Genomic DNA, 27745 nt, shown 5'->3' with positions numbered 1-27745 from the left:
CAGGTATCAGAAAATCAGAGAATCAAGTGAGCAGAGGTGAGGGTGCTAAAGAGAAGAGGGGGTCTCTTATTTCCCTTTGGCCCTTGGTTTTAGTTTCCCTGGATCCTACTCCCAAGGACACAGTCTTCCGATCTTAGCATTCCCCAGTGCTTCCTCAAAGACCTAGAAACATCTGTCATTAGACTCCATCATTTGTATTAAGACTAACTTACAGGGTTATGGTTTATGTTTGCATCCAAGCTACAGATGAGATTAAGTTGCCAGCTAAGATTATGGCCTAAAGTTGTATTAAAGTCACTAAACTGCCAGGCCGGTGTGGCTCAGTCAATCCATGCACCAAGAGGTTGCCGATTCAATTCCCTGTCAGGGCACATGCCCAGGTTGTGGGCCCGATCCCCAGTGGGGGGCATGCAGGAGGTGACCAGTCAATGTTCTCTCTCATTGATGTTTCTATCTCTCTTTCCTTCTCCCTTCCTCCCTCTAAAAAAATCAATAAAGAAAAAAAATTTTTTTTAAAGTCACTAAACTTCATGGTAGGATTAAGAGTGATGATGAATAAGGTGCATATGAATACAAGGGTTAGGCCTATTTGACCCTCATTATAAGAGGAGCTGTTAATGTAGAGTGTAATTCTTAGCAATGTCACTCAAACCCTTATAACCCCAACAGAGGCTTGCTAAGGAGTTGGGTTATGATTAATTAATTAATTAATTAGTTTATTTGACCATTCATTTTACAAACACAGATTAAAAGCTTACTCTGTGCCAGGCACTAGGCTAAGCACTTGGAATACAGAGATGAATGAAGCACACCCCCTTATTCTCCAGGAGTCCATAGTCTAGTGGGACAGACCAACAGATCATTACAACTGAGTTAGAAGGTACAAAGATAGAAAAATGGCCATTTTTTTTTCCTTTATTGATTTTAGAGAGAGAGGAATTAGAGCTCAAATTGAGGCTTTGCAAATAGACCCAGGGGAGAGCAAATTCAGGGGACAAAGTTGCCCCCAAGGGGGGAAAAATATATAAAAACCTATCTACTCCTTCAGTGGTCTCCTTCAAGTATGGTACCTCCAGGGAGTAGGATGATGGTTTCCAGGGGGTGGGAGAAGGGGAAGGGGAAAGGAGGTGGTATTAATAAAAAAAAATTCAAAGTTTCAGTTATACAAGATGAGTGTGTCCTAGAGATCTACTGTACAGTATACATAGTACCTATAGTTAACAATTCTGTATTGTATACTTAAAAATATGCAGAGAGTAGGTCTTATGTTAAGTGTTCTTATCACAAAATAAAATAATAATAAAGGGGCAGGAGAAAACTTTGAGGTGATGGATACATTTGTGGCATAGATTGTGCTGAGGGTTTATTTCATGGATGTATGCTTATCTCCAAACTCATCAATTTGTATGCATTAAATATGTACAGCTTTTTGTTGGTCAATCAGACCTTAATAATGTGGTTGGGGAAAAAAAAAAATGGCACTAGCCTCCACTCTGTTGCTCAAACCGGAGACCAGCCAGTCTGTACTTGACTGCTCTCTCTTCTTCCCCACTCACACCCACTCAGTCTCCAGTTCCCGTTGGTCTTTGCTTCCAAGGTAGTGGTCTACATCCTTTCATCTCCACTGTCTACATCCTATGTCCTCTCCTGCCGTGACCACCAGCAATAGCCTATGGGTATCTGCTCATGTCTCTTCCTCTGTTCTGTTGATTGCAGCCCCAAATTTGACCACCTCACTCCCTAACTCAAAATTCACTGGGTTGAAGGTGTCTTGCCTCCCAGCCTCAGTGCTTCCCACTATCCCTTTTGCCCCTCATACTCCAGCTCTATAGGCTTCTCTGAGTTTTTGGAACTGGCCATATACCTCTCATTATTATTATTGGAGCCCCCCATTGCTATTCCCTTGCCTGCAATGTTCTCTTGCACCCATGGGCCCCACCTCCACCCTAGGCTAAGTCCTAGTGATCCTCAGACCTCACACTGAATGGTCACTTCTTTATGGAAGCCTCTCTAATTCCTCCAAACAGGTTAGCTCACCTTGTTCGTGCCCTCAAGCACTCTCTATTCTGCTGGCAACATTAATCACACTTGTAATTAGGTGTTCGGTGTCTGGTGTCTGTTTCCCCTGTCGAATGGTAAGCCCTATACAACTGGAGACTGTGGCAGTACTGGTCTGTGCTGTCACGCCAGTGCCTGGCATACAGTAGCAACTTAAGACTGAAAAAAAAGAGAGATTTTCTCTATTCTGAATTCTACTAATAGTTTCCTGTAGCAGAAAGGAGGTTGAATTCCATTTTACAGAGTCAGTGGGCTAGCAATTAAACTACAAGAGGAGCTTCCCCACTCATAGTCATTTGGTAAGTTCCAAAAAATCATCTTTCCAAGGCACGGGAAGAAGAGCAGAAATGGCATGATTGTGTGTGGGGGGAGATATTTATTACCCCAAATGTGCAAAAAAAAAAACCACACAATCCCAAAGAACAGTGAACAAAGCTATAAATATAGCCCAGCTTCAGGTGACATCACCTGAGCACAGTGTGATGATGTATGGCCAAGTCACATGGCCCTAAAGTGTATTTATAATGGTGTAACTCACTAGTACTTATTGCTGCCTGCCAGCCCCCCTCATTCCTCTGTTTGATGGTGGCCACATCCCCTCTTCTTCTGATGAAACAGAATGACAGGGCCAGGCCCCTACTCGGATGCTCTGAAGAAGGAAGTTTTCTCTCCACAAATCTCCATTAGAAACCTGCTGTAGTTCCCCATCTCCTAGTGCATTAGGAACACTTAAGCCGGGCATTGAAGACATCCAGAGAAAGTTGTTTACTCTCTGGCCTTAAGTTACCTTTGGGCTTCAGGGACAGCTTCATTGCATTCCAGCTTTATTCACATATACCACATGGTCCCTTATCTCCAGCCTATTAGTCTTTCCACAAATAGACCCTGGGTGTTTATTCCCTTGTCCCTTTGCTCGTGCTTTTCCCTCCATGCGATGTTTTTTGCTTTGTTTTTACCATAAATCTCCAGTCAAACCTCCTCATTCAAGGCCCAGGTCAGATGCAACATTTTCACTAAACTGCCTAATGAGATGATGCACCTTTGCCACCAACTCTCCACTCTCCACTCCTGAGGCCACCTGTTTACTTACAGGCATGTGCACAGATGTGTCTTGTCTGCTTCTCAAACTGAGAGCACCTTTCCCACACATTAGTTCCTCCCTCTGGGTCTGCTCCGGACCTGCCACATGGAAGAAGATTAGTGAGTGTTTTCTTCAATCAAATATCTGTCCCTTCTGTGAACTCTTCTTCCTTGAGCATCTACACATGTCCAGCACAGCTGGAAACCATCCTGGCATTATTTTCCATCTTCACAAGACAAGGTGGGGGTCAACATCTCCGCTTCTGTGAAGGGAAATTGAAGCAGAGAGGCATTAAGTAGTTTGCCCAAAGGCACACTGCAAGTAAATGTGACTATAGGATTCTTACCTAGTATGTCAAACTCGACCATGTTTCTTCTATTCCTGGAGACCTTGGGCTTGTGTGTTCTATGGCCTGGTTTCCATCTAATATTCTGGGATTTGCATCTCTTGTCAAAGGCACTGCACACAGCCAGCCGATAGATAGCCTGTCTTCACAGCTGGCTCCAGTGTGTATCACTTAGGTGCTGTGGTTATCAAAGTAGAGTTTCCTGAGGAGGTTTATCAGAGAATCACTGCTACGAAAGAAGAAGCACCAGGCTTCTGTCTGTGTTCTATGGGCCTTGCCCTCTCTTGTCTCATTTACGTGGGAAAAGAAATCTCAGCGCGCCCTGGCTGGTTTGGTTCAGCGGTTAGAGCGTTGGCCCTCGGACCAATGAGTTGCGGGTTCAATTCCGGTCAAGGGCATGTACCTCGGTTGCAGTTCGTCCCCGGCCCTGGTCAGGTCATGCGGGAGGCAACCAGTCAATGTGGCTCTATCACATCGATGTTTCTCTCTGTTTCTCTCTGTCTCTCTCTCTCTCTCCCTCCCTCCCTCCCACTCTATTTGATAATAAATAAAAAAGTATCCTCTGGTGAGGAATAAAAAAAAAAGAAAAGAAAGCTCAGAGCCAGCAGGAAGACTGTGAGATCTACTCACCTGGCAGTTGCCCACTCCTCACAATCCATGCTGGCTCTCCTTCCCGTTCTCCCCTCCTCTGCTTCTGGACCTTCCTGGGTGATTTACTGCCACCTCTATTTAGTTTAAATGGAAAGAGCAGCAAAGGTGGATTGAGAGTCTCCTTCTCACAAACAAACCATCACATGCTTACCCCAAGGTTGGTGGGGGTAGACGGTTGGTGCGGTTCAGCTCGACTGGGACCTGAGTCATGGTCTCCTGCAAGCAGAGGTTGGGAAATGGGGGCAGATGGTGGTGGGGGAAGCAAGCCGGAGTCAATCAATAAAATTATTTGTCTTTCCAATTCAACCCCAGCCAAGTCACCAGTGCGTGGGGTTTGTTGGTTGGTTGGTTGGTTTTTCTCCCTCTGCGGACCCCACCCGGCTCCTCTCCAAACCAATATGTGTGGTTTAAAGCACTGAATAAAATCCAAAATATTTCCCAAGTGACTTTTGTTGAAAAATTGCTATTGATATGAATAATTCTTATCTCTCTATTATTTCTCAGAATTGAAAATTGACTAAAAATGATGCTGTAATACTATAGGCCCCCGCCCCCCACCTTCCCACATAGGCCACATGCCACCCCAACATTGGCTAAAGAACCCAGCACATCTATTCCCCAGGCAAAGTGTGAATTGAAGGAAGTTTGCCTTTTGTGATAGGTCTCCCTTTTTTGAATCTTTATTCCACAACCCATCTGAGTTTATGTGAAAATGAGAAGGATTCCATCTCCTGTATATTTTATTTTATTTTTAATTCTCACTTGAGGATATTTTTCTAAACATTGACAATGATTGGTTGCCTCCCACACAACCCCGACCAGGACAGGGGACGAACCACAACTGAGGTACGTGCACTTGACTGGAATCGAACCTGGGATTTGTCGATCCACGGGCCAAGGCTCTACGCTGAGCCAAACTGGCCAGGGCCCTGCCCATGTATTTTAAAGAGAGCTAGCAATGGAGCAATGCTTTAACAAAAGGAACAAATTATTAACAATGCAATTACAGACACCTTTATACTTAGAATGACCTCCTAAAGCCTCTGAAATTATACCTAGCCCAAGAGTCCACAACCAGAGATAGACTTAACCGTGAAGTTAAGGAAGCGCAGTTGCTAAGAGCCCTTCTAAGGCCCTGGGTGGCACCCTGCCAGTATATTCACAGTGGTTCTGCAAAAGAGATGCGAGAGTAAGATATTGTAAGCACAATTGATGAAGACTGTTGTTTCTTTCATCAGGATTTCCCCTCTATCCCACCTCCTCCCATGTCAGATAGTAGAGAAGCCATAGGCATTTCAGGGGTCTGGATAAGTGGAAATTGAGTTGAGAGTTTATTTAGGTTGGATTAAAAGATTGTGTAATGTGGGTCAAAATCACTTGCGTGTATGGCTATGCTACCTCTCCTGGTGTAAAAATAGCCTCCAAGAATGCTCTTCTAGCCACCAAACTGACTTGTGCAGCATCACAACATGTAAGAAGTAGAACCAGAGGGTCATGGTGGTAATGGAGATGATATCATTGTAATTTAACCTAGTTACGAATAACTGCAAAGGAACAAAGAGGAGGCCAAATTTTAGTTATTCATTTGTGCAGCTCTGCCAGCAAGCTGCAGTTTAATACTCCCTAAGGAAGCTACCCTTCTCACTGGGGGAAGGGACTGGACAGGGGAAGAACTGACGCATGCCCAGTAAAGCCTGGATGAAATAGGGAAGGTCCTTGCCTGTCAGTCACACCTGGAAACAGGTCATTGGCCAAAGTAGGTGTGGCCACTACAAGTATGCTAAGATTTAAGATTTTTTTTTTTTGCATTTATCATCAGATAGAGCTGGAGGGAGAAAGGGAGAAAGAGAGAGAGAGAAACATCAATGTGAGAGAGACACATCGAGTGGCTGCCACCCACACAACCCCAACCAGGGCTGGGGACAAACTGCAACCAAGGTACATGCCCTTAGCGAGAACCAAACCCAGGACTTTCTGGTCTGCGGGCCGACGCACTAACCGCTGAGCCAAATCGGCCAGGGCAAGATTTAAGATTCTTAATCTCTTAACAAAGGAGTTCTCTCTCTTGGCTCCCTTGGTCCCCCCTCTTGCTCTCTTGTGCACTTGACTTCTGGCCTGCAGAGCCTCACACTCCTACATTCACCCATATGCCACGGCCACGTGTACCCCACACACAGGGGACTAACGGACTGCAACTAGCCTAATGCTCTACCAGACTCACCTCCACCATGTAAAGGAAACTTGGAGCTCTGGCTTTGTTTCTAGTTCTACTGACTCCCCTGCTGCACATCTTCCAGGACTAGATTAAGGGAAATGGAACTTTGCAACCTGAGGTATGTAATTCCACAAACATGAAACTTTCTACCACATCTCATCCTCCTGTGAGAGCCTGCAGAAATCTTATTCCAGCAGCACCCCAAGAACCCCACTCCCACTAGCAATAAAGAAAGACCATCCATGCATTTGTCTGATAACAGAAGCAGGGTTCAAGATATATGAAGCCAGAAGTTAGTTCATAGAAAATTCTATGTTACCAGGTGTGTAACATAGCACATAGTTTAGTTCTCATTGATACTTTGTCAAAATGAAAATTTTTTCCTGTCAGGAATGTGTCTAATGATGTAGTGTATATAAGTTATGGATATACCATACAAAAATGTTTTTCATGTATTATTTACTTATTGATCGATTTTAGAGAGAGAAAGGAGAGGGAGACAGAGAAAGAGAGAACATTGATTTTTCCACTTATTTATGCACTCATTGGTTGCTTCTTGTATGTGCCCTGACTGGAAATCAAACCCACAACCTTAGTATATCGGGATAACATTCTAACCAACTGAGATACCTAGCCAGGGCTCTCATGTATTTTTGTATGAAATTATTAGATAAAAATTATTCTGGCATTAAAAAAGTAATTGTAACACAAAACTTAGATTATTCCCAAAGAGATATTACATTAAAAGGAAGAGATAGATTCTAATAAGCTTTTGAATTGTTTAAAATCCAATTAGCCCTGACCGGTTTGGCTCCACGGTTAGAGTTTCGGCCCGCAGACCAAAGAGTCACGGGTTCGATTCTGGTCAAGGGCATGTGCCTGAGTTGCAGTTTGGTCCCCGGTCCTGGTTGGGGTCGTGCAAGAGGCAACCAATCAATGTGTCTCTCTCACATCGATGTTTCTCTCTATCTCTCCCTACCACTCTGTCTGAAAATAAATGGAAAAATATCCTCGGGTGAGGATTAAAAATCCAATTAATGAAGAGGAATAACTCCATTGGAAAAGTTTTAAATTTTTTGGTGATTTGATAAAAATAACAAACTCTTTTTTGAAAATTTAATTTAATTTTTTCATCACTGAGGAAGGTAGAGGGGGAGAGAGATAGAAACATTGATAATGAAAGAAACATCGATTGGCTGCCTCCTGCACACCCATACTGAGGATAAAGCCTGCAACCCGGGGCATGTGCCCTGACCAGGAATCAAACCTCCTGTTGCACAGGGCAATGCTCAACCCCTGAGCCACACCAGCTGGACTAAAGTCTACTCTTTTTTTTTTTTAATTTATTTATTTTTGTTACAGATATTTCTCCCTTTTCCCCCATTGACACCCTCCTCCCGTTCCCACCTCCTCCCCACCCCCAGCATTGTTGTCTATGTCCATTGGTTATGCTTATATGCATAAGTTCTTTGGTTTATCTCTTTCTTCCCTCTCACTTCCTCCTCTGAAGTTTGTCATTCTGAACCCTACTTCTATGTCTCTGAGTATATTTTGTTCATTACCTTATTTTGTTCATTATATTCCACAAATAAGTGTGATCATGTGATACTGTCTTTCTCTGTAAAGTCTACTCTTTTTTTTTTTTTTTTATCCTCATCCGAGGATATTTTTCCATTTTTTGTACAGATAGAGTGGGAGGGAGAGAGAGGAAGGGAGAGAGAGAGAGAAACATCGACGTGAAGGGACACATCGAGTGGCTGCCACCGCACGACCAACCAGGGCCAGGGACAAACTGCAACCGAGGTACGTGCCCTTAGCGGGAACCGAACCTGGGTCTCTCTGTACCGCAGGCTGATGCTCTAACCGCTGAGCCAAACTGGCCAGGGCTGTAAAGTCTACTCTTAATAGGCCACTACAATAAAGACAAACTGGTCAATAATGATTAGTATTCTTTATAATGTCAACATAAGGAATGTCCAAATCTGTAAGAATATTTATGACTTTATTTGAGCCAGCAAACAAAATCTCAACAGATTGAGAAAGTGCTCCAAAGAATGGCAGTTTTGCACCCTATTTTATGCATTACAATAAAAAAAGGAGGTGTAAGGGGATACTTGAAATTCATTGGTGACAGATAAGGGAGGCTGGAGAAAGCAGAGCGGAGTGGGGGCTGGGAGGATCTCTGGGACTGGATAAAAAGTAAGAGGAATAGAACCTCTGTTCTCGAACTTAATTCGTTCTGGAAAGCTGTTCGAGAAGCGATTTGTTCAAAAACCGAATTATTTTTTCCCATTAGAAATGACGTAAATTGAATTAATCCTATCCAGACCCCCAAATGATTCCCTGTTTTAACCTTTCTTCTATACTGTATATGTCTAAATGTACTGTTTAATCTCAAATAAACACTTACTTTCTTAAATGTATTGAACTACCCCTACTAGCCTTAAACAAATCTTTCATATATCATTGCCTCTGAAATGCTGTCACTGGCTAACTGCGGCTAAGGGCTTTCCATTTATCCAAATCAACAACAACTTTTCCACTTATTCAATTGCCTGTGATTGTTGTTTTGTGAGCACTTTCACACCCTTAGCAACGTTAGCACTCTTTTATATATACACACACACACACACACACGCACGCACACACATACACACACATATATATTTGTTGTTGAAGACATTTTTTCCACTGATTTTTAGAAAGAGCGGAAGTGAAGGATGGAGGGCAACAGAGAGAGAGAGAGAAACATCCATGTGAGAGAGACACATGGATTGGTTGCCTCCCTCACACACCCTGACAGGGGCCCGGATGAACCTGCAACCCAGGTACATGCCCTTTACTGGGAATTGAACCTGAGACCCCTTGGTGTGAGGACTGACGCTCTAACCAATGGCAACACTGACCAGGGCAGCACATTTGATTGCCTTCTTTATGTTTTAAAATTGTGTTAATCGTCGATTTCATCAGCAACAAAAGCATTCATTGTTACCCGAGAGACGCTTTTTGTCATGCTGAGGTATCAGCATGAAAGGGTTGTCAGGTCCTGGTAAACCATTTTGTTCCACAACCTAGACATTTTTTTTTTTTTTTTTTACTGAACAACTCGGTCGAGAACCAAATTGTTCGAGATGGGAGTCGTTTGAAGAACTGAGGTTTGACTGTACTTTTACTTTTTACCTAGGTGGGTATAGGATACTTAGCAGTCAACAATCAACACAATAACAATAACAATGAGGGGATTTGTGGTCTCAGCTCTGGTACAGTGAGGGGTCAGAAAAAAAAGGAAATTACCCTGACATTCCAAAGGTATGTTATCGTCGTTGCAAAAAGACAACAGACAGGCCCAGTTAAGTAAAGATTGATCTTTGTCAGGGAAGATACCAGCCTAGGACATGACTACCCACCATAAACTGCTTTTAGTTAAAACATTTTCATTTCAGACCATCCTATGTGGTGACTATAGGTCTCTGAGTTGGTAAGTCTGCCATGCAGGCCTCCCCTGAGCTTGTCAGGTTAGCTTGTGGCCCTTTTCCCACCCACACAGTACAAAAGCTATTTCCTGTCTCTCTTTCTGCTGATTTAAGTCCTGTTTCCCTCTCCCTCCCTGACTCCAGAAGGAAGAACGAAGTTCCCGGACACCACCTTGCCTTACGTTCGGAGTTCAGTGACTTGATGGAAGACACGCAGCTGGCAAATGGCAGAAACAGGATTAGAACTCCAGCTGCCAGGTCTTCCTTTCCCTCCCACAACACCAAACACCAGGCCTTTTCCCGGTTACTCCCAGGAAGGCAGAGTGTGGTCCCAGGGTGTGGGGGACATTTGGCAGACGGGACTCTTGGCAGATGTGACCCAAAGACAGCCTGGGAGGGAGGCAAGGGAAGGAAAGAGGGACCAGGCTCCAGCCTCTGGAGGAGATGCCTTCGGACCTTCAGCATCTCCAGGATCACTAGCAGTGACCAGCCTCACCCCACCCCCACCCCAGTCCCTGCCCCATTTAATTAGCTGGAAAATAAACTGGATCACAGATGCCCGGGGTAAGGGGAGGACTCAAGCCCAGCTGCCGCTGGGTGGAGAGCAGAGGGCACAGAGTGAGGAGGTGGGAGGAGACCAGTTTGCTGAGGCCACAGGAAATCCCTGGCTGCCCAGCTCCCAGACCACAGCTCCCTCCCCAACAGCCAGGCCACCCCCTACTGTGCTGTCTATTGCACCCAGGAGCCCTATAGCCTGAGAACTTCCTGGAGAAAGGTGGGAATTTTTCCTCCTAGAATCACTCCAGCAAGATCTGTGGGCACACTAGGCCCTCAGATGGTGGGGAGGGGTGGGCACAGCTCTGCTCCCTTCTAGGAGCCAAACCTACTTCCACAGAAATGAGGGACACAGAATGTGGGCCTCCGGAGGAGGGCTGGCCCAGGCGGAAATGGAATTTTAAGAGACTGTCAACGTAAGAAGCATCCAAACTCGTAGAGAATTTTTGTGAGTTTATTTGAGCCAAACTGTCGACAATAGTCAGGAAACAAAAATCTCAACGAATTGAGAAAATGCTCCAGAGAATGCTAAGTTTTGCACCCTATTTTATACATTACAATCAAAGGAGGAGACATAAGGGGGTTACATGAAATCCGCTGGTGATAGATTAGCCAGGCAGGAGAAAGCAAAGTGGGGTAACCTCTGAGATTGGATAAAGAGCGAAAGCTAGATACACTTCTTTTACATAGGATAGTTAACAGTCAACAATGAGCTCAGTAACAACGGAGGGGTTTTGTGGTGCCCATGCTTTGAGGGGTCCAGAAAAAGGAAATTACTTTGACATTCCGGAGGTATGTTATGGTAGATGCAGAAAGACAACAGCCGGGCTTAAGGTGAAAAGTGAACTTTTTCAGGAAAGATTTCTAGTCTAGGACATGACTACCCACAATAAACAGGTTTTAGTTCAAAAGTTTTCACTTCAGATCATCTCTGTGGTTATTTTAGGTCTCTGAGTTTGTGAGGTCATCATGCAGGCCTCCCCTGAGCTTGCCAGGGCCCTTCTTGTCCATAGAGAGAAAGGAGTTTTGCTGCCTTCTGCCCCCAACAATCCTCGCCTCCCTCCACACTGTTCCCATTTCCTCTCTTCAGTGCTCTTCTTCTCCTGTTCTTCCAGGATCCCCCAAAGAAGCTGTGCCTTCCTTAGTGTCATGTTGTCTACCCTCTCCCCTCCCCCCAATCTCCCCCCACAGCCCCCCTACCCTGCCCTTCTACCTACCCCCTGCTCTGCTTCTTTCCTGGGCTCACTCCTTCCCAAAGCTGTCCTTGCCCTCCAGTCCCCGCCTGTGTTAGTTTGCTAGGCCTGTCGTACCCAATTCTACAGACTGGCTGGGTGGCTCCAACAACAGAAATTTATTTTTGTGCAGTTCTGGAAGTCCAAGATCAATCTGTCAGCAAGATTAGTTTCTTTGAGGGCCTGTCTTTGGCTTGAAAATGGCTGTCCTTTTCCTGTAGCTTCCCGTGGTCTTCCTCTGTATATATATATGCCTGTGTCCTAATTTCTCGTTTTATAAGAAAACAAGTCAGATTGGATTAGGGCCCACCCTAACAATCTCAGTTTTACTTAATTCCCTCTTTAAGATACTGTTTCCAAATACAGTCACATACTGAAGTCCTGAGGTTAAGACTTCAACATATAAATTATGGGGGAACGCAATCCAGCCCATAACACCTTCCATATTCAGACCAGTCAGCCACCAAATCCTACAGATAACAAGGTGCCCTGGACTGGACACTGTGGATCAACCTCTAGCCCCACAAATACATCCTAACACCTCCCTCCTATCTCCTCACATTCAGGACCTCTCAGAAGTGCCTGGTCACAAAGGCCCATCTTACCTGGCAAATAGCATGGTATCCCTAGCATGCAGGGATATCACCCTCCTGGTCACAAAATTAAATCTGGCCTCTAGCTACTTTCCCTGCAGTTTGGGGGCTGCCTGTTGCCGAATCATAGTTCTTCAGTGCCTTTTGTCCTTTAGGAATCTGTTCCCCATAAAATATTCCAGTTACATTAAATAATGTGTTTTGAATAGGTTGAAAGGTTCAAAAAATAATATAAGAAGAAATATATCAAGAAGTCTCATTCTCACTGATACCATTGTAATTAGTTAGTTATTAATAAGAGGAAAGGAACAAAAGGAAGGTCAAATATTAAAGGCATGTCATTTGGGCAGCTTCACCAGGAAGCTCTTGGGCTTCAACTTGGGCTCTTGTTGCACTTACCTCGACTTGTGGGGCTCTTTTGCTCCTGCTACCTTGCATTCAACCCTATGGCCCATGGCCATGCAGACCCGACACACAACTGACTAATAGACTGCAGTGGGGAAACACAAGATAAGCTAGCCTGACACTGGACTGAACCTGTCTCCAAAATGGAAAGGAAATTCTAGACACTGGTTCTACTTTTAGCTCTACTGAAGCCCTAGCTACACTTCACATTCCCCGGGGAACCACGGGTCTACTTCCCACAGATCGCTGGGGGAAGGAACTGGACAGAGAGGAGAATAAATTCATGTTCTGTAAAGTTGGGGTGACATCAGGAAGGTATTTGCCTGTCAGTCACACCTGGGAACAGGTCATTGGCCAGAATCTCTTTGGCCAATACAAGCACAGGAAGATTTGGAATACTTAATTCCCTAAACAGAGAAATGTGCTCTCTTGGGCTCTTGTGCTTGTGTGCTCTTGGTTCATTTCTCAGATTGCAGTTGACTCCTGACTTGTGGGGCTCTTTCGCTCCTGCTTCCTGGCATTCACCCACATGGTCCACATCATGTGGATCCCCCCACACAGTGGACTAATGGACTGTAACTAGGTTGATGCTGAACTGGACCTGGCTGCAACTTGGAAAGGAAACTCTGAACACTGGCTTTGTTTTAGCTTTATTGAAACCCCAGTTATACTTCTTCCATCACTAGAAAGAGACTTTGGGAACACAAAGATGTAATTCCATGCAAATAAAAATCACTCATCCTCCTGTGTGAGTCTTAAGCTACTATAAGGACCACACTCCCAGCACCCAATGGGAAAGTGGATACCCCAACTTCCCCAATAAAACCAGCATCTTCATTCACCCTGTTTCTTTCCACATTCCACTCCTTACAGGAAACTTGATTATGAACTTTTGCTGTATCTTTGCAAGACTTCTACCAGCCCATACAAATGCATGTGTTTATATTCTCTTTTTCTTAAACAAAAGGTAGTATATTTGATACCACTGTACTTAGGTCATTATTAATAATAGGAAAGAAATAAAGGAAAGCCAAATATTATAGGCATGTCATTTGGGCAGCTTCACCAGGAAGCTGCAATTTCACAATCCCCAGGGAACCACATAGGGAAGATAGGTGCCTGCTCAGTTAAATTGGGGTAACATAGGGAAGGTACTTGGCTATCAATCACACCTGGGGACAGAGATGGTTGGCCAGAATGGGCATGGCCACTGCAAGTGCACAAACATTTGGGAATACATAATACCCTAAACAAAGAGTTTGCTCTCTTGGGCTCTTGTTGCACTTACCTCGACTTGTGGGGCTCTTTTGCTCCTGCTACCTTGCATTCAACCCTATGGCCCATGGCCATGCAGACCCGACACACAACTGACTAATAGACTGCAGTGGGGAAACACAAGATAAGCTAGCCTGACGCTGGACTGAACCTGTCTCCAAAATGGAAAGGAAATTCTAGACACTGGTTCTACTTTTAGCTCTACTGAAGCCCTAGCTACACTTCTATGACTGGACTAAGATAAATGGGACTTTGGAAACCCAGGGGTGTAATTCCACAGAACTAAAACTTTCTACTTACCATATCCTCCTATTATCAGAGAAAATGTGTGGATGGTCTTTCTCCACTGCGAATGGGAGTGGGGTTCTTGGGGTGCCACTGGAATAAGCATTTTTGAGGCCCCCACAGGAGGATGAGATGTGGTAGAATTACGTGTATGGAATTACACCCCTTGGTTTGCGAAGTCCCATTTCCCTTAGTCCAGTCCTAGTAGATGCACAACTGGGGATTCAGCAGAGCTAGAAGCGGAGCCAGTGTCCACAGTTTCTGTTTCATGGTGGAGCTGGGTCTGGTACAGCATTAGGCTGTACCATCAGTCTATTGTGTGGGGTCCACATGGCTGTGGGCCATATGGGCAAATGCAGAAGCATGAGAGCGTGCCTCCTGTAACAAGAGTCCCAAGAGAGGGAACTAAGAGAGCCAAGAGAGGGAACTCCATTGTTTAGGAGATTAAATATATTTCAAAGCTTTCGGCACTTGCAGTGGCCATGCCAACTCTGGCCAATGACCTGTTTCCAGGTGTGACTGACAGGCAAGTACCTAACTAATTTTACCCAGACTTTACTGGGAATGTGTCTGTTGTCCCCCTGTTCAGTCCCTGGGAAGTGTTAAACTGCAGCTTCCTGGCAAAGCTACACAAATGACATGCCTATAAAATTTGGCCTTCCCTTCGGTCCTTTCCAGTTATTCATAACTAGGTTAGTTACAATGGTATCACTCCCATGTGAGTCTCAGAAAATTTCTTTTCCTGTGATATCTCAAGAACTCCACTCCCAGCAATAATCAGGGGAGACAAGGCCCTCTCCTGTTCTGTAACAAAGTCATCCTTTGCTTTTTCCACTTAATATATATAGGAGATTTACCCTTTAGCTATACAGATGGTTTCCCTTTTTTCTTTCATAGCTGCATGGTTTTATTTAACAAATCCCCTCTAAAGGGACACTTGGGTTATTTCCAATGCCTTTTCTCTTGAGAGCAATACCTTGAAAATCTTAATCAGCTAAGGTTTCCTGATACCTGGGAAATGTAAGGGCCTGGAGGAAAGGCAGGAGGGTGGGCAGAAAGGATCCAAAGGTAGCAGAAGATAATAGTCTCTAACCTTGGGATGTTTCAAACTAATGGGAGCTGTGGCTGTTATGCTTCATGGAGCCTTCTATATGGAAGCTTACACTAGAAAAATTTCTTTGATGCTACTTTGCTGGTTCAAGACCTCTTAGATTAGTGATGTCCCTGAGAGAGAGGCTATGATTAGATAGAAACCTAATAGGTCATTTCCCTTCCGGCCCACCTCGCATTAGTCATCTATTGCTGTATAACAAACTACTATAACTTTAGCAGTTTTAAGCAACACACACTTATTTGCTCACAGTTCTTTAGGTCACAAGCTTGAGTGAAAGAAAGTCATGGAAGTCAGAATGTGGTAATAGAGGGAGGTAGGCAATAACTAGCCCAGGGCTCTAGAGCCTGTGATGTGTGGGGAAAGGGGAAGTAATCTGGGAAGTCTGCAAGTATGTGGCATGCAGACTCTGAATGGGTTGTCTGTCCAGTTTCTTATGGTTATAGGGCTAAAGCCCTTACCTCCTAGAAGCCAACCCTCTCTGTAGGCCATTCACAATATGAGTATTTGTTTCTTCAAGGCTAGTAGGTGATAGCTTCTGCTGTAGGAAGGGTACCGGTGGCTAAGGGTCTTGAATCCTGATCTTGTCAAGGAGTTGTAGACCAAAGGGGAAGACCAGAAGGTCAACCAGCTGATTAAGAAGTAGGGCATGAAGCAGTAGATGCTGATTGCCAAGCACCTGAAGAACCAGCTGGGGAAGTAATGCCATGAGCGCTGGCACAACCACCTCAACTCAAAGGTGAAAATGTCGTGCTGGGCAGAGGAGAAGGACTGCATCAGCTGTGACACCCACAAGGTTCCAGGCACCCACTGGGCTGAGATGGACGGACAATGCTGTGAAGAATCACTAGAGTTCTACTATCAAAAGGAAGGTAAACATGGGAGGCTTCCTGAGTGAGTCTGAAAACTGCAAGCTCCCAATGTACTTGCTGTTGGAGCTAGAGAACAGGCAGCCACAAGAGTGGCCACCCCTCAGAAGGCCAGGGAAGTCATGTAACCAACTGGCCCCTGGCAGTTTCTTCCATGAAAAAAGAGGATAGCAATGAGGAGGAGGCCACATCAGCTGCCCCTGCTAAGAAATGGGAAGCTGTCCCTGCAGAGCTGGACAGAGTGTGCACACCAGAGCCCTTACACAACATCCCCAAGTGTGAAGACCAGGAGATTGCTTGCCAGAAACTAGCCTACCTTATAAGCGGGTGGTGAAGGTTACAAACCTTCTGATCTCAGCCATGGGGTCGAAAGCCCTGGACTTGATTGAGTCAGACCCCAGTGCTTTGTGTGATCTGAATAAATTGGACCTCCTTGAGGATCCGTTTGCAGAGAACAGCATCAACAGCAGCTCAGCACACAGTCTCAGCCATCACAGGAACAGCAGGTGCTACTGCCCTGCTGGCCTGCTGCCCTAGAGCCCAGCATGACTGAGTACCATCTGGACGGCCACACCATCTTGGACTTGAGCTGGGCAGCCAGGGCAGGCTGATCTCATTCTCCCCGGCACTGAAGTGGAGGGCTTGGGCATTGGCACGCTGCCCTCTGTGCTTAGGCAGCAGAAGAAGAGGCATATTGCACTGTCCCCGTCACAGAGAATAATGCCAACCTGTCCTTCCTGGGCTCCTGCAACAGCCTCACCCCCAAGAGCACACCCATCAAGACCCTACCTTTCTCTCCCAGATTTTGAATTTCTGGAACAAAGAGGATGCTCTGGAGCTAAAGAGCTCCTCACTGACGTCCACCCAGTTGTGAGCCAGATGGTGGTAGTCACCACTCCCCTACGTGGAGAGAAGATGCTTCTGCATAAGAAACACACTGCATTTGTAACCCCAGATCAGAAGTACTTAATGGACAATACTCTCCACATACTGAGACCCCTTTCAAGAATACCCTGGAGAAGTAAGGCCCTAAAGCCCCTGCCCCAGGCCCTTCACCTGGAAGAAGACTTGAAAGAGATACTGTGCTACAAGGTTGGCATCGAGCAAATCATCGAGAATGAAGTAGATTTAAGAAGCAGCCCTGGCCGGTTTGGCTCAGCGTCGGCCTGCGGTCCAGAGAGACCTGGGTTCGGTTCCCACTAAGGGCACGTACCTCAATTGAAGTTTGTCCCCGGCCCTGGTTGGATCGTGCAGGTGGCAACCACTCGATGTATCCCTTTTGCATCGATGTTTCTCTCTCTCTCTCTTCCTCCCACTGTATCTGAACAAAAAATGGAAAAATATCCTCGGGTGAGGATAAAAAGAAAGAAGCAGAAGAGGAAGGTTGGGCTGTGGTGGAGCTCCATCAAGAAAGTCTGAAAGTCCGTCTCCCTTGACATGGTAGATGAGGTTGGGAAGCTGATGATGCCCATGCTGCCCAAGACTCTGTTCTTGGTGACACATGTCCCATCAAGCTCCTCTAGCCTCTCCCTGCCAGGCATCAAAGACAACAGCCTGCTCAGCAAGGGCTTCCTGCAGGCCAAGTCCAAAAAGCTGATGACTGCCCAGCAGCCCTGAAGCCACTTTCCAGCACCTGCTCTCATGACCACACCTGCCCTCATGTCCACACCTGGAAGATGGAGGATGGTGGCCTGCAGCGTGGGGAGGAGAGGGAGACCAGGGACTAGCTCTTTATGCAGGCGAAAGCCGGGCAGCTCCTGGGCCACTTGAAGCCCAGCCGCATGTCTCAGATCCTCACCTTATCCCGAGGGGCTTGGCAGTCATGAGCCTATTCTCATGTCTACAGGAGCTGAGGGACCGAGGTTTGTCTATGAATCACACTCAGGTGACTACCTGCAGGACACCTTCTGCTGCCAGCCCCTCCCCAGATTGCTCAGGGCCACCACTGTCTGGTCTCTGAGCGTGGCTGCAACTGCGACAGTTTCTGAACAAAGTTCCACCCTTGGGCCTGCCTTGCCCTCTTCCTGGGGCCACAGAGAGTCCCAGGAGCTGCTTCCAAGCTCTGTTCAGAACAGGGCACATGGCCAGTGTATTTCTCCCTCACTCTGTTGGTATATTTTCTTAGAAGAATAAAATCGCCTTTGTCCTTTAAAAAAAAAAACCATAGTGGCTAGAATCAGGGAAGTAACCTGTGTTACAATGAGGATATTAAACAGCAGACTGGTGGTGTAGAGAGTTCACTGGCTGTGGTGGTCCAAGTCCGGCTGCACACAGACATAGGAGTAGATTGCAGCACCCCAGGCTCCAATTCCACCTCCTCCAAGAAGCCTTCCTGGAGAGCTTACATGGGTCTCTCCCCACCTGGAACAATGACTGTGCCTCATAATAGCAGCAGATGTACCAGAAACAAGAGCAATTTAAATAGTTACCCATATATTACTTAATGAATTAACGAAGGAGAGTTTATATTATTTCTATTTTATGGATGAGGAAACCAAGGAAACATTCAGAGTATAGAAGCAGCAGTGAGGGGCCTTGAACCCAGATTGTCAGAATCCCAATGACATGTTATTGCTACTACAGCAAATTGCCTCTTTGCTTGTTTTGCATCTAAAGCTTTTCCTTAATATTCATTGTTTAATATAAATCTACATTTTGTCTCCTGACCTGTACACAGTGCCTGCATTTAAATGTGAGCTAATTAAGAATATGGTCCTTGAGGAATCCTGTAACATATCTTCTTCAATTCCAACGAATGAAATGATGAAACACTCATTCTATCTTCATAACCTTTCCGAGAACCCAGCATAGTACAGAGTGAAAAACAGGCATTGAATAAATATTTGTGAAATTTAAATGGCTGATGAGAAGCAAAGAGAAGTCAAGACTGTGTGTAGATAAAGACCTTATATACATATATGTATAACCAATGGACACAGACAACAGTGTGGTGAAGGCAGGAGGGAGCGGACAGGAGCTGGGAAGAGGGTGTCAATGGAGGACATCTGTAATACTTTCAACAATAAAGATAAATTATAAAAAAATAAAAAGCCTGCGTGTAAAGATTCTGGAAGGGAGGTGTAGCTGAAAGCTAGGCAGGGCCTGTGGGGATGAAGTAGCGGGACAAAGAGCTACCCACCAACAGTACCCAGCCTGAGCAGACTTGGCAGCCAAGTTGAGTCTAAGTAGCACTTTCCCGCTAAAACGCTCTGTGGGGAGGTGTAATGTGTCTCCATTTAAAATTAATTTTTCAGAATTGGAAGCCCCACTCTAACAGCCAGTGCTCCCTCGGTGGCTTCTGGCAGAATTGGAAAGCCATAACTTTGGAGAGAAACACAATAAACCAGAAATTTCCTCCCATGTGAGTAAGAAACTGCCTCTCTCCTTCTGAAGAGAACATTTTTTCCCCCAGAACTTTGCTCATCAAGTAACTGGGTTTCAAGTTCTTTTTTCTATTTGTTTGTAAACTACTTTCCAGTCCATGTCTGGTCTCTCTGATAGGTTGGACAGGCAGTGTACTTAAACAGAACACAAAGTAATTTCTCTTTGGCTCAGGACTGTTTTCTGTGTTTACATGTGAATGAAGCAGCATCTGATACTTTGAAAATTTGCAGCTATGAGGATTTGTTCACTTCACTTAATGCTTACTGAGTGTCCAGGTGCTAGGGTTACAAATATTCATTCATTCATTCATTCAACCAAGATTTATCGAATGCCTACTATGTGCTAAGTACTATATTAGCCATTGGAGAAGCAGCAGTGATAAAAGCAACTTCTGCCTTTATGAAGGGTAAATAGACAGTATTATAAATAAGTGATATAATAGATATAATGTTAGACAACAGTAAGTACTAAGAAGATAAATAAAGCAGAAAGAGGAATAGGAAATGTTAGGAGAGGGGATTTGGTTGCCAGGAAAAGATTCACCAAAAAGGTGATATTAATAAAAATTTGAAGGAGATGAGGGCAGTAGGCATGCACCAATCTGAAGAAAGCAGTCTAGAGAGGGTAGAGAAAGCACAAAGGCTGTAAGGTGGGAACGTTTCTGCTGTGTTTGAGGAATGAAGAGGAGAGTATAACCTGAGCCGAGAAGGTGAGGAGAACAGTGAAAGATCTGAAAGTCAGAGGTCAGAAAGGCAAACGGGGCCTTAGTGATCATTGCAGACACGGAGCTTTTAATCTCAACAAGATGGGCTGCTGATGGAAGGTTTCAGCAGAGCAATGATGACGATATGGCCTGACATATCTCAACAGGAACATTTTGGCTGCCATGGGAAATAGACAGAAGCAGGGAGATTAGGGGGAGGCGGCTCAACAATCAGGTAAGAGGAACTTGGACCAGGGCGAGAGCCGTGAGAATGGCGTGAAGGCGATGGATGCTGGATGTATTTTAAATGTAGGATGGATATGATTCAATGAAAGATTAGATGTGTGAGGGAAACAGCAGAGTCCAAGATGAATCTCGGGATTATGGCCTGAGTGGCTGGGAAAATGAGGTACTGTCATTCACAGAGAGAGAAGAGAGTCCAGAAGGAACAGTTCTTGGCAGGTGAGCTTGGACGACATGAGGGAAAATTAGGAGCTCGGTCTTGGACATGTTAAGTTTGAAGTGTGTATTAGACACCCAAGTGAAGATAGCGGGTAAATAGCTGGATAACGGAATCTAGAATTCAGTACAGAATGCTGTGAGCAGGAGATATAAATTTGTGAGTCATTAGCATATAGATGGTATTTAAAGCTATGAGACTGGATGAAATCACCTAGCACATGAGTGTAGATAAGAAAAGATTCAGAGATTGAAATTGGGGACGCTCCAATGTTTAGAGGTCAGGGAGATGAGACGGAACCAGCAAAGGAGACTTTGAAGGAGAGTCCAAAGGTACACAAGCGGGTGTGGTGTCCTGGAAGCTAAGGGAAGGGAGAATTTCTAGGAAGAATGAGTGGTCAACCGTGTCAAAGGCCAAGATGAGATGGAAGGTCAAGATGAGAACTGACATGAAGAAATCCTGTGTGTCCTCGACATAAACCTCCTTGGTAGAGTAATGGGGGTTGAGCCCTGGCTAAAGTGGATTCAAGAAAGAATATCAGGAAAAACATTAAAAAATAAAAATAAAACATTTGCCCGGCTAGCTTGGCTCAGTAGATTGAGTGTCGTCCCATGGACTGGGAGGTCCCAGTTTGATTCCCAGTCAAGGCACATGCCCGGGTTTGGGGCTCAGTCCTCAGTAGGGGGCATGTAGGAGGCAGCTGATCAATGTTTCTCTCTCACATGAATGTTTCTGTCTCTCCCCCCCCCTCTCTCTAAAAAAAATAAATAAAAACAGACTTCTGGTCAAGATGGCAGCATAGTCGCCTCCTTCCACAACCACGTCAAAATTACAACTAAACTACAGGACAAACATCCTTCAGAACTGCCTGAAATTGAGCTGAATGGAAGTCCTACAACAATGAAATTAAAGAAGAAACCACATCGAGACTGGTAGGAGAGGCGGAGGAGTGGAGGGGCTTGTCCCACACCCACATGTGGCGAATAAAAATCAGGAGGGATACCTCACCTGTGAAGGTCCTCCCTGAGGAACAGGGGTCCCCATCCCACACCATGTGCCCAGCTCAGGGTTCCAGTGCTCGGAAGAGGAAGAGAAGTCCCCATAACTTCTGGCTCTAAAAACCAGCGGGAACTGAGGCTGAGGCTGCTGAAGCTTCAGGCAGTTTCTCTTAATGGGCGTACCTATGGACTTACTCAGATTAACTCCCTCTGAGCTCCAGCGAGGAGGGGGGGCAGCGTGAAAGGCACCAGAGACATACTGGGAAAAACTGAGTTGTTTGGCATCAGGGTGAGGGCTGGAGAAACACCTTTCTCCTGGACAGACGTGCTGGCGGAGGCTGTTGTTAATTTGGGCAGCCCTCCCCCAACAAGGCCAGGGGCCTGGGCACCATATCTGGGACTCCAGCAATCTGGCTCACGCTGTTTGCTGCCCTGGTGATTCCCTGAGACCCTGCCCCACCCAACTTCTGGGCCCACCCAAGCTGTTTCCAGTGGCTTTACCATAGGATTCGCCTGTTTTGGCTCCTGCTTCAGATTTTCCTAAATTCTCTCAAACAAGCAGCATCTAGCCACAGCAAGCCCCACACCTTTCACTAAGCGGCCCCAGGCCTGGGACTAGAAGCAGCCAACCTTGGTTCGCAGCTTGGCTTTCCCTGGGCACCCCCAAGCCCAGCACAAGAAGCAGCCATTAGCAGATTGCTTTGTAGCTTATGCCTGGTGGCCCCGGGTAGAACACAGGCAGTTGCTGACCTTGCCCTAGAGCCAGTACACCCAGTGAACAGCTTTAGAACATGTCAAAGCACCACCACCCAACCACCTCCACAAGTGACACACTCAAGGAATGGACTCAGTGGGTACCAGAGCCCTGATGAAGTAAGTCTTGCTCTGTGTGGTGGGCCCCTGCACAGTTAATCATCCAAGATTCAGAGGTCAGTGGTTAGTGGGCACAGCCAGTCCTTGCAGCTGATCAGCCTGAGTAAAACCCTCTCATTGATGTGCCAACAGAAGTCAAGACTCAATTACAAAAGAAGGGTGTAAGTCCATACAAGGGGTGCACCTTGAGGGCCCAGCTCAGTGACCAGGAAGGCTGTGCCACTGGACCCTGCAGGACACCTACTACAACAGGCCACTCTAGGAAGCCTAAGAGACATAGCAACTCAACCTAATACATAGAAACAAACGTAGGGAGGCAGCCAAAATGAGGAGACAAAGAAACATGTCCCAAATGAAAGAACAGAACAAAACTCCAGGAAAAGAACTAAAGGAAAGGGAGATAAGCAATATAACAGATGCAGAGTTCAAAACACTGCTTATAAGGACACTCAATGAACTTCAAGGAGAACACTCAAGTGAGAATTTCAAGGAACTGTGTGAGAATGTCAAGAAACTTAGTAAAGACCTTAAGAGCATAAAAAAGTAGTAGTCAGAAATGAAGATGCACTAACTGAAATAAAGAATAATTTACAAGGAATCAATAGTAGAATAGGTGAAGCCAAGAAGCAAGCCATCAATTTGGAATATAAGGAAACAAACAAACAAACACCCAATCAGAACAGCAAAAAGAAAAAAGACTCCAAAAAAAATAAAAATAATATAAGGAGCCTGTTGGACAACTTCAAGCTTACCAACATTCGCATGATGGGGGTGCCAGAAGGAGAAGAGAGAGGGCAAGAAATTGAAAACCTATTTCAAAAAAATAATGACAGCACTGGCCGGTTTGGCTCAGTGGTTAGAGTGTCAGCCTGCGGTCCAGAGAGACCCGGGTTCGGTTCCCACTAAGGGCACGTACCTCGGTTGCAGTTTGTCCTCGGCCCTGGTTGGTTGTGCGGGTGGCAGCCACTTGATGTGTCTCTTTCATGTCAATGTTTCTCTCTCTCTCTCTCTCTCTCTCTCTCTCTCTCTCTCTTCCTTTCTCTCCCTCCCACTCTATCTGAACAAAAAATGGAAAAAAAATGCCCTTGAGTGAGGATAAAAAAATAAAAATAAAATAATGACGGAGAACTTCCTTAATTTGGTGAAGGACATAGACATACAAGTCCAGGAAGCACAGAGAGTCCCAAACAAGATGAACCCAAAGAGGTCCAAACCAAGACACATCATCATCAAAATGCAAAAGGTTCAAGACAAAGAGAGAATCTTGAAAGCAGCAAGAGAAAAGCAGTTGGTTACCTACAATGGAGCTCCCATAAGGCTGTCAATCAATTTCTCAAAAGAAACTTTGCAGGCCAGAAGAAAGTGGCAAGAAATATTTAAAGTGATGGAAAGCAAGGACCTACAACCAAGATTACTCTATCCTGCAAAGCTATCATTTAGAATTGATGGCCATATAGAGTTTCCCAGACAAGAAAAAGCTAAAGGAGTTCATCACCACCAAACCAATATTATATGAAATGTTGATGGGTCTTCTAGAAGAAGAAGAAGAAGAAGAAGAAGAAGAAGAAGAAGAAGAAGAAGAAGAAGAAGAAGAAGAAGGAGAGGAAGAAGAAGAAGGAGAAGAAAAATATGAACAATAACATGGCAATGAATACATATCTATCAACAACTGAATCTATAAACAAAATGAGCAAGTAGAACTGAAACATACTTATAGATACAGAGAACTTTTTGTTGGTTGCCAGATGGGGCAGGTGTGAAAAAGATGAAGGGATTAAGAAGTACAAATTGGCTGTTAGACTGAGGAACCTCAAAGGGAAGGGGGGAGGTGGGGCAGGAAGAGAGAAACCAAAGAACTTATATGCATATATGCAAAACCAATAGACAGACAATAGTGTGGGGAAGGCAGGAAGCGGGTGGGAGTGGGGACAAGGAGGTGGGGGGGGAGGACATCTGTAATACATTCAACAATAAAGATAAGTTTAAAAAGAAAAAAAAATCAATAAAAACATTTAAATAAATAAATAAATAAAACATTTATTTAGCCCATGAATCTGTAGATTGGCTATTTGTGCTGGGCTCAGCTGGATAATTGTTTTGATCAGTGAATATAGACAATGGTAGAGAAATTATGTTGTAAAGAGAAGGAAAAGAATGAGGGGCAACTGGGAGGGGGTCAACTTTTTTTCTTTAAGATTGGAGAAATAAAGATAAATATAGTATGGTCTGTCCTCAAATTCCTTTAAACCTAGGAAAGGGGACAGACACATAAGCAGCAGTCATAAAGATGTTCACCTTAAGATGTTCACTGGGTTCTAAAGCAATACACTCTAGAAAAATGTAGAAACTCTAACTTAATTTGGGAAAATAATACTTTGAAAAGTACTAAGTCACATCTTGATTTCTATTCAGGGGAAGATAGAAGAGAATGGTATTTCAGACAGAAAGAAAAATATAAGTCAAATCATGAAGGCCCAAACAGCTTTTTGTGTGTAGAAATCACAAAGAGCTCAGCATTTCTGTTCTAGAACTGAATTTCCTGGGCATGGCTCCCAACTCTGCAAGATTTGTGACCTTGGGAAAATTATGAAACCACTCTGTGAATTGTTTTTCTCAACCATAAATTGAGGATATAATAGAATCTGTCTTATAAGGTCACCATGAGGTCAACATATTAATATGTGAAGTGCTTGTATCTGGCATAGAGTAGATGCCCAATAAATGCTAGACCTTCTAATTACTGGTGAGACAATGAGGCAGAAATTGATGGGATATAAATAAGGTTGAAGATATAGTTAGCCAGACATAGAAGGACTTGTAAATCCTACTAAGGATTTGACTTCATTCTGGGGACTGGGAGCCATTACAGGATTTTAGGTCAAGGAACAACATGATTTGATAAGTGTTATAAGAGTTTCACTATGACCCATAGTATTTAAATAAAGAAATCTAAAACACAATTTGAAAAGATTATGCACTCCTATATTCATTGCAGGATTATTTACAATAGCCACAACATAGAAGCAACCTAAGTGTCCACTGATAGATGATGAATGGATGAAGAGGATATGGTACATATATACAATGGAATATTACTCAGCCATAAAAATGAAATCTTGCCATTTGCAACAACATGGGTGGATCTAGAAGGTATTATGCTAAGTGAAATAAGTCAGATAGAGACAAATATATGATTTCACTTATATGTGGAATCTAAAAAACAAAATAAATGAACAAACAAAACAAATTCATAGATACTCAGAACACACTGATGGTTGTCAAATGGGAGAAAGTTTGAAGGACCGGGTGAAAATGCTGAAGGGATTAAGAAGCACAAATTGGCAGTTACAAAATGGTCACAGGGATTTAAAGTACAGCCTAAGGATTATAGTTATTAATATTCTAACAACTATGCATAGTATCAGGTGGGTACTAGACTTATTGGGGTAATAACTTTGTACAATATATAAATATCTAATACTATGTTGTACACCTGAAACTAATATAATATTATATATCAACTGTAATTAGAAAATAAATACATTATAAAAATAAGGTTTCTTATGGCCACTTATGGAAGATGGTTGTTTGTAGGGGGAAAAGATTGAAGGCCTGATTGTATATTCTGCTCAACCCTCATCAGTGTGGGTCAGTTTCTTCCTTGATCCTCATTTTGTTCATCTGGGAAGTAGAGTTTAAAAAGCACATCCAAAGGGTTGCTGTGAGAAGTAAATTAAATAATAGAATGAAAGTGTCTAACCTTGTGCATGACACATAGTAGAAATGCAACAAATATTTGATTTGGTTTATTTATTTTTTTAAATATGTTTTTATTGACTTTTTAGAGAGAGAGATAGAAACATCTATGTGAGAGAGAAGCATCGATGGACTGCCTCCCGCACGCCCCCCACTGGGATTGAGCCCGCAACCCCGGCATGTGCCCTGACGGGGAAGCGAGCTTGGACTTCTCAGTCCATAAGATGACGCTCAATCCACTGAGCCACTCTGGCCAGGCATTTCGGTTTGACTTTAATAAGAGACTTATTACATGGAGGAGCAAAAAGCTTGTCCGTTTCCCATCCTTACGCTCTGACTCCAGGCCCAGATTTCCCTAGCTTCTGGAAACATGAGAGAGGCACAGAGACTGACCTCTGAACCATAGTCTGTTCTCATTCTCTCTTGTCCCACTCTCTTCACCTCTGTGAGTATTCAGACCCTGATTGCCCCTAAAGTGCCTGCCATGTCCAAGGCTAGGACCATGTCTACAAAGCTGGAATGTGGGTAAGGAAAACTTCTGATGTCATAGCCTTTCCTTTATCTGCTATGTATCATCAGAGAGCTGTTGTTCATCTATTGACCCTTAACATATTTAACACCTTTTGCGTTACGTGATCATTTCACAACATCTATGTCTTATCTCTCCTAATATTTAGCACATTTCCAGAAGGCACAAACTGCACAGGAGATATCTCTGGGTCCCCACCTCTCCCTGTATAGCCCCTTGCTCAGTTCCCAGCTATGGAATGAACTGACTGAAGTTTACTGATGCTCATGCAGTGGGGAAAACCTGCCACGCTGTGAATAAGTGTGAGTTCGTTCAACAATGAAAGATGGGAAATCGTATCTTCTTTTTTAGAGTGGAGCATAAAGCTTCCAGCCACCTTGGGCTTGCTCAGGCAGAGCAGGCAGGGCCGTGACCTGTGGGCCTAGAATTGTACCCTTGATAATCCAAACAATGATCAGCTCATTAAGCCTCATGGTTCCCCTGAAAGTTGATGAAAGAAACAAGGAGCCTCAGTGATTAACAACCGTTCAGGGCTCTCCTCCTAACAATGGATTTGTGCCTCTACGCATCTGATTGAAACGTTCACAGAAAACAAGCCAATTTACATAATCTTCTTCCTCTCGTGCCCTTGGCACACATTTTGTGCTGTTGTGAGAACCACAGGAACAGATGTGTCTCTGGCCTCTGGGACAGCTGAGGAAGCCCAAAGGAGCTTCAAGGCTTGAGGGTGATGGCAGCTGGAGGGGAAAGTCAAAGGCATGGGCATGGAAGGGGAATTCAAGAGATTATCTCCCTCAGCTCTCGGGTTTTAGATGGTATTGTTGCTCCAGACAGGCATTGATCTAGGTACCTGAGACCTGGAGTGGGTGGGTGCACAAGGCAAACGCTGAACA

The 27745-nt window shown here is 44.5% G+C and overlaps 1 pseudogene; it reads left to right on the top strand.

Moving 5' to 3' along the window:
• Nucleotides 1–11087: 11087 nt before the first annotated feature.
• Nucleotides 11088–17766, top strand: LOC118637715 (annotated as a pseudogene).
• Nucleotides 17767–27745: the final 9979 nt, after the last annotated feature.

This window comes from Molossus molossus, unplaced genomic scaffold, assembly GCF_014108415.1.
Source record: "Molossus molossus isolate mMolMol1 unplaced genomic scaffold, mMolMol1.p scaffold_m16_p_20, whole genome shotgun sequence".
Taxonomy (NCBI): Eukaryota; Metazoa; Chordata; class Mammalia; order Chiroptera; family Molossidae; genus Molossus; species Molossus molossus.
The sequence above is the reverse complement of the archived record's forward strand: the minus strand, read 5'-3'. Positions and strand labels throughout refer to the sequence as shown.